We start from the raw sequence: 11,417 nt of genomic DNA on the forward strand, positions 1-11,417 counted from the left end.
TTATTGTTTATTTTATTTTTTATTTTCACTTGCTAGATACGGGACAGACTTGAATGAGGAGAAGAAAAGGGAGAAAGAAAGAGGGGGAAAAAACCAGCGGAGAAGAGGGACGGGGATAAAGGGCAAAAAACAAAAACCAACAAAATAAGCAGACAAAAAATACATATATCAATCACCTGGATCACCTGTTGAGAAAGAAAAAAGAAAACAAGCAGAAGAAAACGAGAGCAATAGAATAAACAACATCACGATGATATGTGGGAATATAACACTAAATACTAAATATTAAACATTATTGTGCAGCACGTAAGAACAACAGCGCACAGTGTGCTTTGAGGTAGGAGCCAAAAAGGGTGTAGTTTGTGTGTGTGAGCACCCGTGTGTACAACTGTGAGCATGAGCGCACTTGTTTTTAAAAGGTTCCTTCATGTAATGATCTGCTAGAGGGTGTGGGGGGCCACTGCCCCGTCCTCCAGGGCATGAAGCAGGTATGGAGGAGATCAAAACTCCAGACATCCAGAGGCCCTCAGAACACAAGAGACCAAGGAAGACCAACAGAGGGGCAGCCGCGCCACTGTCCCAGAAAGAGCTGAGGAGAGCCCCAGATGAGGGGTCACTCAGCAGCCGCGGAGCAGAAGCCAGGGGGGGTTGCAGTGACGTGCCCGTGAGCTCCGCCGGCAGCCAGCTGTGCCTGAGTGACCGAGCCCCAGGCCGAGAGGCCGAGGGCACCCCATCCCCGAAGTGGCCCGAGCGAGCCCCAGGCTCCAGGCCCCGATAAGCAGCCACCAAGGAGTGAGCCGGTGGGTACCCGGACGTCCATCCCCGGACACAAAGAACCACCAACGCACCGATGTCTGAGGGCGTCTGCCACTGGCAGGGGAAGTGGTGGGGGGAGATAGGCCTCCATACCTTGGAGGGCTTGAGACGTCCCCAGAGAGGTGGCGTCTGATACCCGACCTGACATATAGACACAGACACACAGGCACACACCGATACAAACATCCATTCCCACCCTCATGCTCTCATATGCAATTACTCAACACTCACCCAACGTGGAGACAGACATAGAGAGACACTGTACACACAATCACACTCCCCAAGCGTACGCTAAGCCCCGGGTCTGGGTACCCTTGCCCCTGGAGGGGGAAACTGCGCCCAGACCCAGGTGGTGTTACCCTTTTCCCTGCGGTGGGGAGAAGCAGACCGCCCCGACTCCGCAGCAGCAGGGAGGCCCCACATTCCAGACCCCAGTCGGACGGCCAACTCCTCCTCCTAGCCCCCCGGCTCCAGCAGGCCGCAGAGAACGGGGGTGTGAGAAGACTCCAAACCTCCCTCCACCCGCTCATATGTAGTGTTGATGTATGTGTGTTCTAAGGTGCATTTAAAACCCAGGAGGGCATGGAGCTACCTGCCAAAGAGCAGCAGGTAAGCGCATAGCCCCTCCTGCTAGCCCTCAATGTATACATGTCAAGAGATTTATTTCTAAAGACACTTCTTCAGCTAAGAGTCTAAGAGGAGAAACACACACAGACGTTGTGGTTTTAACTTGCAAGGGCGTTTCACAGAGCGCTCATATCAGAGTGGGGACCCTGTGAAGTGCGCGCTCTGCTCTTGCACTTGCCTTTATTTATACACAAGAAAAATGAATACATTTGTTCAGTGACGTGAGCATGTGTGTATGTGATTGTGTGTGTGTGTGTGTGTGTGTGTGTGTGTGTGTGTGTGTGTGTGTGTGTGTGTGTGTGTGTGCGAGGTCAGAACTGCTTGTTTGACTTCTTACTATCGCTGTGGGAAGGTTCAGATACAAATATCAGAACACGTTTTATAAAGAACAATCAGTCCAAAACAATGAAAAGTACAATCAGTTCTAAGCTAGGAAATGATCATCATGCAGCATTCTATCACAAGTAAACTTATATCATTAAAAGCTTATACTGACTAAAAAATACAATTTTCTATTGACAGTCCCTCCTGTTGTCAGTATAACCTTTAAGTGAGATATCAGTATGTAACATCTTGTTGTACATTTTCTGTCACATCATCATTAATCACACAAAGTCTTCACATTCCAACAGGTCGGGGTCATCATCATCATCATTTGTCACGGCAATGTATGCAGCTACAGTGGAAATGATTATGCGGTTAATCATGAGCTTTAGACATGGCAGGATACATGTTACAAAACACAAAATAAAAGTAAAAATACTCCAACTCCGATGAGTAAGATAAGATAAGATAAGATAGAACTGTATTAATCCTATTAACTGTAAAATTCGGTTTCCAAATAGCACAGCACCAACAGAAGTTACAGAATGTGAGCAGAATACTACATATACACATATATAAATACAGAGACATATATATAAATAAGAGTATACAAAAGGGATAAATAGAATAAATACGAATACAAAGGAATTGCAAGTATTTCAAGTATTGAAGTCTATTGCACCGTTGGTTATTAACAAAAAGTATTGCACAGTGAAAAGGCAGTAGTAGTCTTTTAGCACCTGTAGCCAGGAGCCAGTGTAAAGCCAAGAAAACCAGTCACTTGTATTACTCACATAGTCCTGATTTTGGGCCTGCTGGATCTGTCTCAAGGCGTTCAGGGCGTCAGTCATGTTTGTTGAGTGTACATTGTCTGGTATGTAAGTGCAGCAGGTGTTGTTGAAGAGGACGCAAAGTCCCCCTTTCTCTGCCAGTATCATGTCCAAAGCTACTCGATGTTGCATCACTGCGATCCATAATGCATTGATTTCCTGATTCTGCTGTTCGTTGATCTTGCACGAAGCGTTCAAGAAGAGTCCAAAGCGGTAGTCCAGAGTTTCAATCCTCAGCATGTTCTTTCCGGTTCCCACCCAGGGGAACAATGCGTGGAGTACTTTCTGTCCGGTAGTCCACAGTTTGAATTCCTTGGGTACGTTGCTTCCCCATATCGGGTCATGTGGTTGAAGTTTAGGGAACGTTGATCTTCTTTTCCGGCGTGCTGTAGAAGTGATGTTTACTGCGGTCATCCTGAAAGTGTGGTCTGACAGGAATATAGGAGCACATGTTCCTGTCCAGCCTGGGGGCAGTATGAAATATGCCCGTTGTCCACATAGCCAGGCCATTCCTTGCACCCAGTACGTGCCGTTAGAAAGTCCACTCATATTCACAGGGGCGCCCTCTCCGTGGCCTGCAGTTTGGAGACAGTTTGTTGTGTTTCCAATGGGTGTGTTACCTTTCTCTTGTTGATAACACATGGAGTGGTTCTTCCCTGGGAGTTGGTCCAGAAACACTGGGAAGTGGATGGAAGTATTCCGCTTTGTCACGTTGAAATCGATCCAGAAGAGTTGATCACATGTTCCATTACTAAGTTCAACAGCATGTGGGATTGTGTCGTTAGTGATGATTCGGCTGTGTTGGAATCCAATGCCAGCGAAGCTAGCTGCACACTTTGCTTGAGTCTTGTTCATATATTCACCATATAGTGTGGGGTGTGTCGATGTGCTGGGCATATAAGAACTGTATTTGCCGATTCCGCCTTGGTCCTGTCGTGGATATAACGGTACCAGGCATTGTTCATCCAAGGGTGTATGTGGTCTTGTGTCATGTCTCTTAGGTGGGAGTTGTCGTGTGTCCATCTTTTCTGTCTGCCTCATGGTTCAGCTGTTGTTGGCGTCAGCTGGGGTCCTGTAAGGGTGAACATCGTAGTCAAGGTAACCAAGAGGGTCCACCTTCCCATGGTTGTACACACCTGCACCTGGCTGCCCTAAAGTTGATCGGATGGAGATTGGAGTGCGGGCTTACCCTACGGGGGCCCAATCGGCACTGCCCCCCCTCACCCCCGAAGCAACCAAGCGCGAGTGAGACTTTCCTTTCCTTTGTGAAGGAAGTGGAATCCTTGGGGACCTCAACTTTTTTGCAGTGGCTCTGATGTATCCAGGAGGGTCTCCGCTATTTTGCAGGCAGTTGGAGTGGTCAGAAGCACTTGGTATGGACCCTCCCACCGTGGCGAGCTCCAATTTTTTCTTTGGAGTACTCGGACAAGGATCCAATCACCTGGCTTCAACCTGCAAGAAATAGGTGAAGAAGAGTCTTGCGGCAGTTTATTGTTCAAAACAACTTCTCTGTTTTTCAACAATTGAGTCATCCAATTTGCCAGAGTGGTTTCACGGATTGATTTATCTAGTGGCTCGCTAATAACTGGCAATGGAAAAGGTCGCCCATGTATGATTTCAAATGAGGACAGTTTGTTATTTCCTTGTATTATTCTCATCCACATTTTGACTATGCCTACACTTTCTAGCCACGTTCTGCCAGTTTCTTTCATTGTTTTCCTGAGCCTTTGTTTTATAGTGCCATTTGTTCTCTCCACTAATCCTGCACTCTGTGGATGGTAGGCACAATGGTGTTTTAAACTGAAACCTAGTGCTTCAGATACTTTGCTGATCACATCATTTACAAAATGGGTTCCATTATCTGATCTTATCAGAGTAGGAATACCATATGTTGGAATGAAATGGTTGCATAGACACTTTGCAACTGAGATTGCGCCTGCTTTTTTAACTGGGTAGATTTCTGGCCATTTTGAGAAAACAGCTATGATTACTAGAGCGTATTTTGAGTCCTGACACTCATTCAATTCAATGAAGTCCATGTGAATTGTATGAAATGGGTGAAGTGGTGTAGGAAAATGTCCTCTTTTTGGCCTTAAGTTACCTTGGGTATTGTGTTTTTGGCAGGTCATACATGTTCTCACATATTCTTTTGCTGAAGTTTCAAAATTAATAGTGTAAAACTGTTGGTCTATTATAAGGACCATTCCTCCCGTTGAAACATGGCTTAAGCCATGTCTCACTAGAGCGGCTGTTTTGTGCAATGATTTGGGAAGAATGGGTTTTCCTGTTACTTTCATTATGTCATCAGTGTCTAGTACTGCTCCGTGTTTTAGCCATTGCTTCTGTTCTTTGGGTGGTGCTGCTTTTTGTTCGTCCTGCAGTACAGATAGTGGAATGGTGTGGTGTTCATGAGTTGTTAACAAGACTGTGGTTGCTATAGCTGCTGCTTTTGCAGCTTTGTCAGCAAAATTGTTTCCCTTTGTAATTTCAGAGTCATTCTTCTGATGTGCTGAACATCTGCAAATTGCTAAATGTCATCTCACATAAGGAGTTTCCTCCCATGTAAACAGATGTGTGCCATGATAAAACCTTCTCCACACACTAGAAATAAGAAACTAATTTCAACCCTCTGTTACATTTTATTCATTTATTTTATAATCCAGTCATTTTTTCAAATCTAGTATCAATCAACTAATTTGCATATCAGCTCATAATGCGCTAAGTTGATAGGTCAACAGAAATGCACGTTCAAAATATTATCACAAAGAGAATTTCCTTCATACAGTAAATTACTTGTGTTGCATGAATCAAACAGAAAGCATCTCACAATTTATTGTATTACCGACTAAATTTATTGTCTGATTACTGCTTGGTCATACCAGACTCTCTTTGTATTTATTTTTCCTTTTCTTCTCTGTTTTCACAAACGTTTCACCTATTGTCCTGCAAGCTGGAGAGTTAAATGTCAGCAGTGGATAAATTCAGCATTTGATAACAAAACTCTGTTAAGTTTTTCCTGCTTTAACACCAATGAGAGATATAGAGGCGCATGTATATAGTGTGTGCTATAGTGTAAGCTGTTCTTCATTGTTCTTCATGTGTGTTAGTACGCTTGCATGCAGGGCCTCTGGGCCTGTCTCAACCAAAAGGGCATTTTCTTAACAGCTGCCTTTCTCTCATGTGTGTTAAGAAAGGCAAATGTGCTATTAGCAGCTGTGAGATTATTATGCTGCTATATATTACATTATACCTGTAATCAAAATGAGTGAATCATGATACTGCTGTAGGCCACATCATACTTCTTGTGTAATCAGTATGTAGTTTTAGTTCGCATCATACTTCTGAGTTAAAAGAATGTGAAAATCATTAGATTTATTAGATAAGGTTTGTATTATCCTATACTGCTGATTTACTGTGAGTGAGTTAAACTATTTCATGACATTTCATACTGCTGAGTTATAAAGAGACTATTGTGTTCAGAGAGTCAGGGCCCTTTTTTATTTTTTCATTGTAGAGACAACAGAGCACATTGCACGGGAGCAGAAAAACAGGGAGCCAAGGTCATAACTCAGGCTCACTGACAGTTAGAAAGAATGTAAATGCTTAGTTTTGTGGCTGTGGCGCATTTTGTATAGCTTCTTTTCTTTTGTTTAGTATATTTCTGCCTTCACCTGAGAGGGTGTGCCCTAAGTATGTGCCTTCAGGTCTCCACAATTAGAGTTTATTTAAAGATACCTTGTGGCCTTAACTCAGCCAAGTGACGTGACACAGCCATAGTATTTTGCTTACACCCTTCCTCTGTGTGGCCAGTCACTAAAATGTCATCTATGTAGAGTAGAAACTGTCTCTGCCCCTCAAAAGTGAAGCCAGACACTGAGAAAAAAACAAAAACAAAAAAGCGTTTGATAAGTCTATCACTGAGAACCATTGTTCTTTTGGAGTGACCTGATTCAGTATAATGTGGGGATTTGCTACTACTCGTGGCATCATTTCAGTGATTTCATTTATTGCTCGCAGATCATGCACTAGATGGTATTTTGTAGTATTAGCTTTCTTCACCATTTAAACAAACCATCACTCTTTGTTTGTTTTATTATTATTATTATTATTTTAAATTCTCCTTTCTCAAAAACAGAAAATGAAATTGTAGTTGTTCTTGGCTGAGGAACACAAAATCTCCTTCTTTTTTTTTTTCTCAAGACAAGAAACTAAGTTTTAACTTTTCTGCCTTATCACCTAAAGCAAAGCAGACAACCCAGCTCTCATCTGGCTCTGAACTTATCATCATCAAGGTCGCATGGTGAGAGCTACTACAGAAGTCACAGTACTCCTCACTCAAGCAACACGTCAAAACAAAAAAAACAAAAAACAAAAATCAGCACACTACACAGAGAACAACAGCCAAGACACAACTGAAGATGTTGTTCTTGTTTGTTCTCCTTGAATTTTAGAATAAACTTATTACATCTGCATTAGTAAATCATATGCCTAATCATTATGTGTCACTGTGATCCACGAGTGTGATCACAAATTTAATTAATTTTCAAACCAACAAAACAAAAAAAACCAAAAAAAAAAACAAAACAAAACAAAAACAAGTTGCTGATGGTATCAACGTCAGCAACTGATGGTATCATCCGACATGAGTCAGGATGCAAAAAAGGCTGCTGCCAAAGACAAATCAGAAGTGTGAGGGAAAAAAACTGAGCCCACAGACAGCTGCATGTTTGAGCCTTAATAGCTGTTTCCCTCCCTCTGATGTGTTCCTATGTAGCTCCTGCTGTAAAAAATGTGTAACCTGCTCATTAGCTTAGCAGTGACCACATATTTAATTCAGCTTCTCAATTTTGTAGCTTTAGCTGTTGTATACAGGTTTTAGCTTATTAGTTGTTAGTATAGGTGTGCTCTATATTTCAGCAATGTCTCATCTAGGATGACAGGTTTTCAAGCAGGTCAAGTGCCTCTATGCACTTAATTAGTTTAGATATTTTCTTTATTTTCTTCATCTCATATGTCATTGTACTGAATTTGAGCAATCTTAAGCTTGATGTAGACTACTTCTAACAATTATCCACCTCACATCATAACTGACTAAGTTGCCTCTTCATATTAATATTATTTCATTATTAATGTTATTATCTCTTTATATAACAGCAATAATATATCACAATATTTATTTATATTTTATTTGTATCCACCAGGGGCTGAGGGTGATCTGCAGTTTCACCCTTTCCCAAGCTGGAGACATTTTCCTTTTCACACACTTTCCTTGGCTGAACAATGACACAACCTTATGCATCTCTCTATTTCATTTAATATGTGTTTGTGTGAATCATTCTGTTCATTCTGGGCATGGTCTTCATCCCAACTATGTGTAATTGTTAATACCAGTTCACAGGTTGTTATCCTTGCTATCATCAACATTACAGTTAAGTTCTAATTCAATTTAGCCTTTTGTTTATTTTATTTTATTCCTCTTGTATTTATATGTATTCAGTCAGGTCTGTTTCCAGCCCTTTTTAAACTTCTACTTTGATCTTGAATTTTTCACTTGGTGAGGGGTTATTATGTTCTTCCTGATCTGAACTATTCTCTTCACCTGAGCTGCTATCCTGTTCTGAGTCACTGTCTTCTTTGTTTGTTAATGCTTTTACTCTTTTTCGCCTGTCTGCCTCTCCATTCCTCTCCCCTTCTTTTGGATTAGTCCTGCTCCGGCTTGTTGTTTTTCTAAGCATTCCTCATCAGGTGTTAATTTTGCTTGTTTATTCTCCATGTTCAAAGATTTTGCTGGGCCGTCACTGGCACGCTTGACTTCAGAGTGGTTTACTGATACGGCCTTTGACTTGACCCTAGAGGTCAAGCGGTATCAGTTTTATGAGACGAAGCTCAACCGTTCTCCTCTGTCACCAGTAAGTGACAACGTACTTCTAGACACATACACACATAGACATTTGCGCGCTAATTTGTCACGAAGTATTTTTACGGCTACCTCTAAAACCAGTCTAAACACAGTTCCTTTTGGCGAACTTAAACCTATTTTATCTCAGTTCCTTTTGGCCTTTTGGCAAACTTAAACCTATTTTACTTTGTCAAAATATTTCAATTTGTCGAAACGTACTTTAATTTGTCACGAAGTAATTTTGGCTACTTCTAAAACCAGTCTAAACGTATTTTAATTTGTCATGAAGTAATTTTGGCTACTAAAACCAGTCTAAGCGTATTTTACGTTTCTTTAAACAAAATAGTGTTTCTCACCCTCAGACGTCTCACTGGTGGTTCGGATCGCCAGACTGAATCCCACCGCCGTGGACCAGACTAAAAACACCGGCCTGGACCCGAATTTAACGTCCCAGGTCTTTCGGCCTCGTGTAAGAGGGCTGTGCACAGACTTCGGTGCTGGCTTCCCACGGCGTCAGGAGTCAGTGCTGGATCCTGGAACAGAGTCACAGATAACAGTTCTGATGTTTCTGCCTCGGCTACGTAGGACCAAAATAAATGTCAAGAGATTTATTTCTAAAGACACTTCTTCAGCTAAGAGTCTAAGAGGAGAAACACACACAGACGTTGTGGTTTTAACTTGCAAGGGCGTGTCACAGAGCGCTCATATCAGAGTGGGGGCCCTGTGAAGTGCGCGCTCTGCTCTTGCACTTGCCTTTATTTATACACAAGAAAAATGAATACATTTGTTCAGTGACGTGAGCATGTGCGTATGTGATTGTGTGTGTGTGTGTGCGAGGTCAGAACTGCTTGTTTGACTTCTTACTATCGCTGTGGGAAGGTTCAGATACAAATATCAGAACACGTTTTATAAAGAACAATCAGTCCAAAACAATGAAAAGTACAATCAGTTCTAAGCTAGGAAATGATCATCATGCAGCATTCTATCACAAGTAAACTTATATCATTAAAAGCTTATACTAACTAGAAAATACAATTTTCTTTTGACAATACATGTATTTAAAATTGAGAGGTGGGCAATGACGCCAGGGGTGAGGTGTACACCCTGATGGTCTTTTGGAGTCCATGTAGCGTGCCCACCCCCAAGATCCTATATGTATGTGTTATGAGAGTGTGAGTAATGCGAATGTCTAAGTTGTGAGATAAAATTGAGGCATAGGCAGCCCGAAGGGGACAGACGGGGGGGAGCATCCATGTTATAAGTCATCTGATATTTCAGAAATACATGAATGTTCATCAATACACAGAGACTCTTGTTTCAGCAGGGATTCAACATTCTTTTTTACTTTAGTATTCAGGATTGTCAGCGATTTATTCCACTGTGGACTTGAAATGTACTCAATACTAAAAGTTATCATGTCCGTTCTATCTTCTCTCCACAACTGACTTGGTGTTCCCATTAGTTCACTGCTTCAGTGACTGTGAACTATAGGAAGTGGTTATGTGGGTGTTTTGTGCCACAGCTCCACCCTGTGGAATGATGAAGAGCTGCAGTTGATGTTTCAAACTTCAAAAGTTGATGTCACACAGCCTACAGCCTAATTGGCATACACAGATTATCATTTCTTACAGTAGACAGTTGTATTCCCATTTTCTTTTAAACACAACAAAAGTTTTTGTTTTGTAAACATGGTTTTATTTCTGTTCTTAATGATCAGGCTAAGGATGCAAAAAAATACTACAACTAAAGACAAATGCCTTATGTCTGTGATTTATTGGTACCTTTTCATATTTTGATGTGTTGTCAAATCTAAAGAACCACGTTTTTGGCATTTCTGCCTATTAAACATGAATCAGGACACAGATGCAGAGTTCACTCACTTTATATTTAACAAAAAGAGAAAAAAAAAATCAGCATTTGATGAGTTACAACAGCTTATGGTGGCAGCTGGATGGGCTGTACAGGTCCATCTGGTTTACAGGTAAAGCAGTCATCGTATAAAAACAAAAACAAAAACGTACAGTTAGTGGAAATTAAACAAACATGACGAACCAAATGTTGGTCGTCTCCATGAAGCACCACAAGATCAAAACAGATCCCGACAGTTTTCCTGTCGACCCGCCAATAAACTAACAAAAGTGCTTTTAATGGGTTTTTTTGTTTTTTTTAAAAACACCTTTTTACATTTCTACTTCCTGGAACCATTTTCATCCACATTCCTCGCAATCTGCACAGAAACGTCCCTGGATCTGCAAAGCCTGACGGTAGTCAGAAGGGACGTTTTCTTGGTAAATTCCTCCCAAATACAACAAGCAAACTAGAGCTCCTACATCTCTTTAAACCCAGATTTATCCAAATTATTTTATTTACCAAGTGGAATTCCATGTAATATTAATCAGGACAAATGACTCATCCAATCAGTAAACTCATCATTTATTCCCTCAAATGTTTCTTTTGTACCTTTTAAATCCTTAAACCTGCCATCATATGAAAAGGTTTTGACTCCAATTTCAGTCAAGCTTTTAGATTTAGTAATTCTTAACAGTATTTTCTTCACATTTGACTTCCCAGATCACAGACTTGACACAAAGACTTTAATAAGCTCAAAAAACTCTTCATGGAAGCAAATGCCGATCAGAGGAGAACACAGAGGACCGAGCCGTTGCAGATTATCGAATCAAGGGTTCATGCTATGAGTTCTTGATTCGTGTCAGTCAACTTTTCTTTATCTGTCTTCACACAGTGTAGGTCAGCTACAACAGTTTGTACAGAAAAAGGTTTGATAAAGCTCAGAGAGCAAATGAGAACCTCTCCCAGAGCAGATCATTGTAACTAAAGAACAAAGAAGCTCTCGCACAGATGTGGACACATATCGAGACTGTTGTGGGGGAAGTGGGCAGCTAAAAATACTAGGATAGGAC

The sequence above is a fragment of the Pelmatolapia mariae genome, linkage group LG17 (genome assembly GCF_036321145.2).
Source record: "Pelmatolapia mariae isolate MD_Pm_ZW linkage group LG17, Pm_UMD_F_2, whole genome shotgun sequence".
Classification (NCBI taxonomy): Eukaryota; Metazoa; Chordata; class Actinopteri; order Cichliformes; family Cichlidae; genus Pelmatolapia; species Pelmatolapia mariae.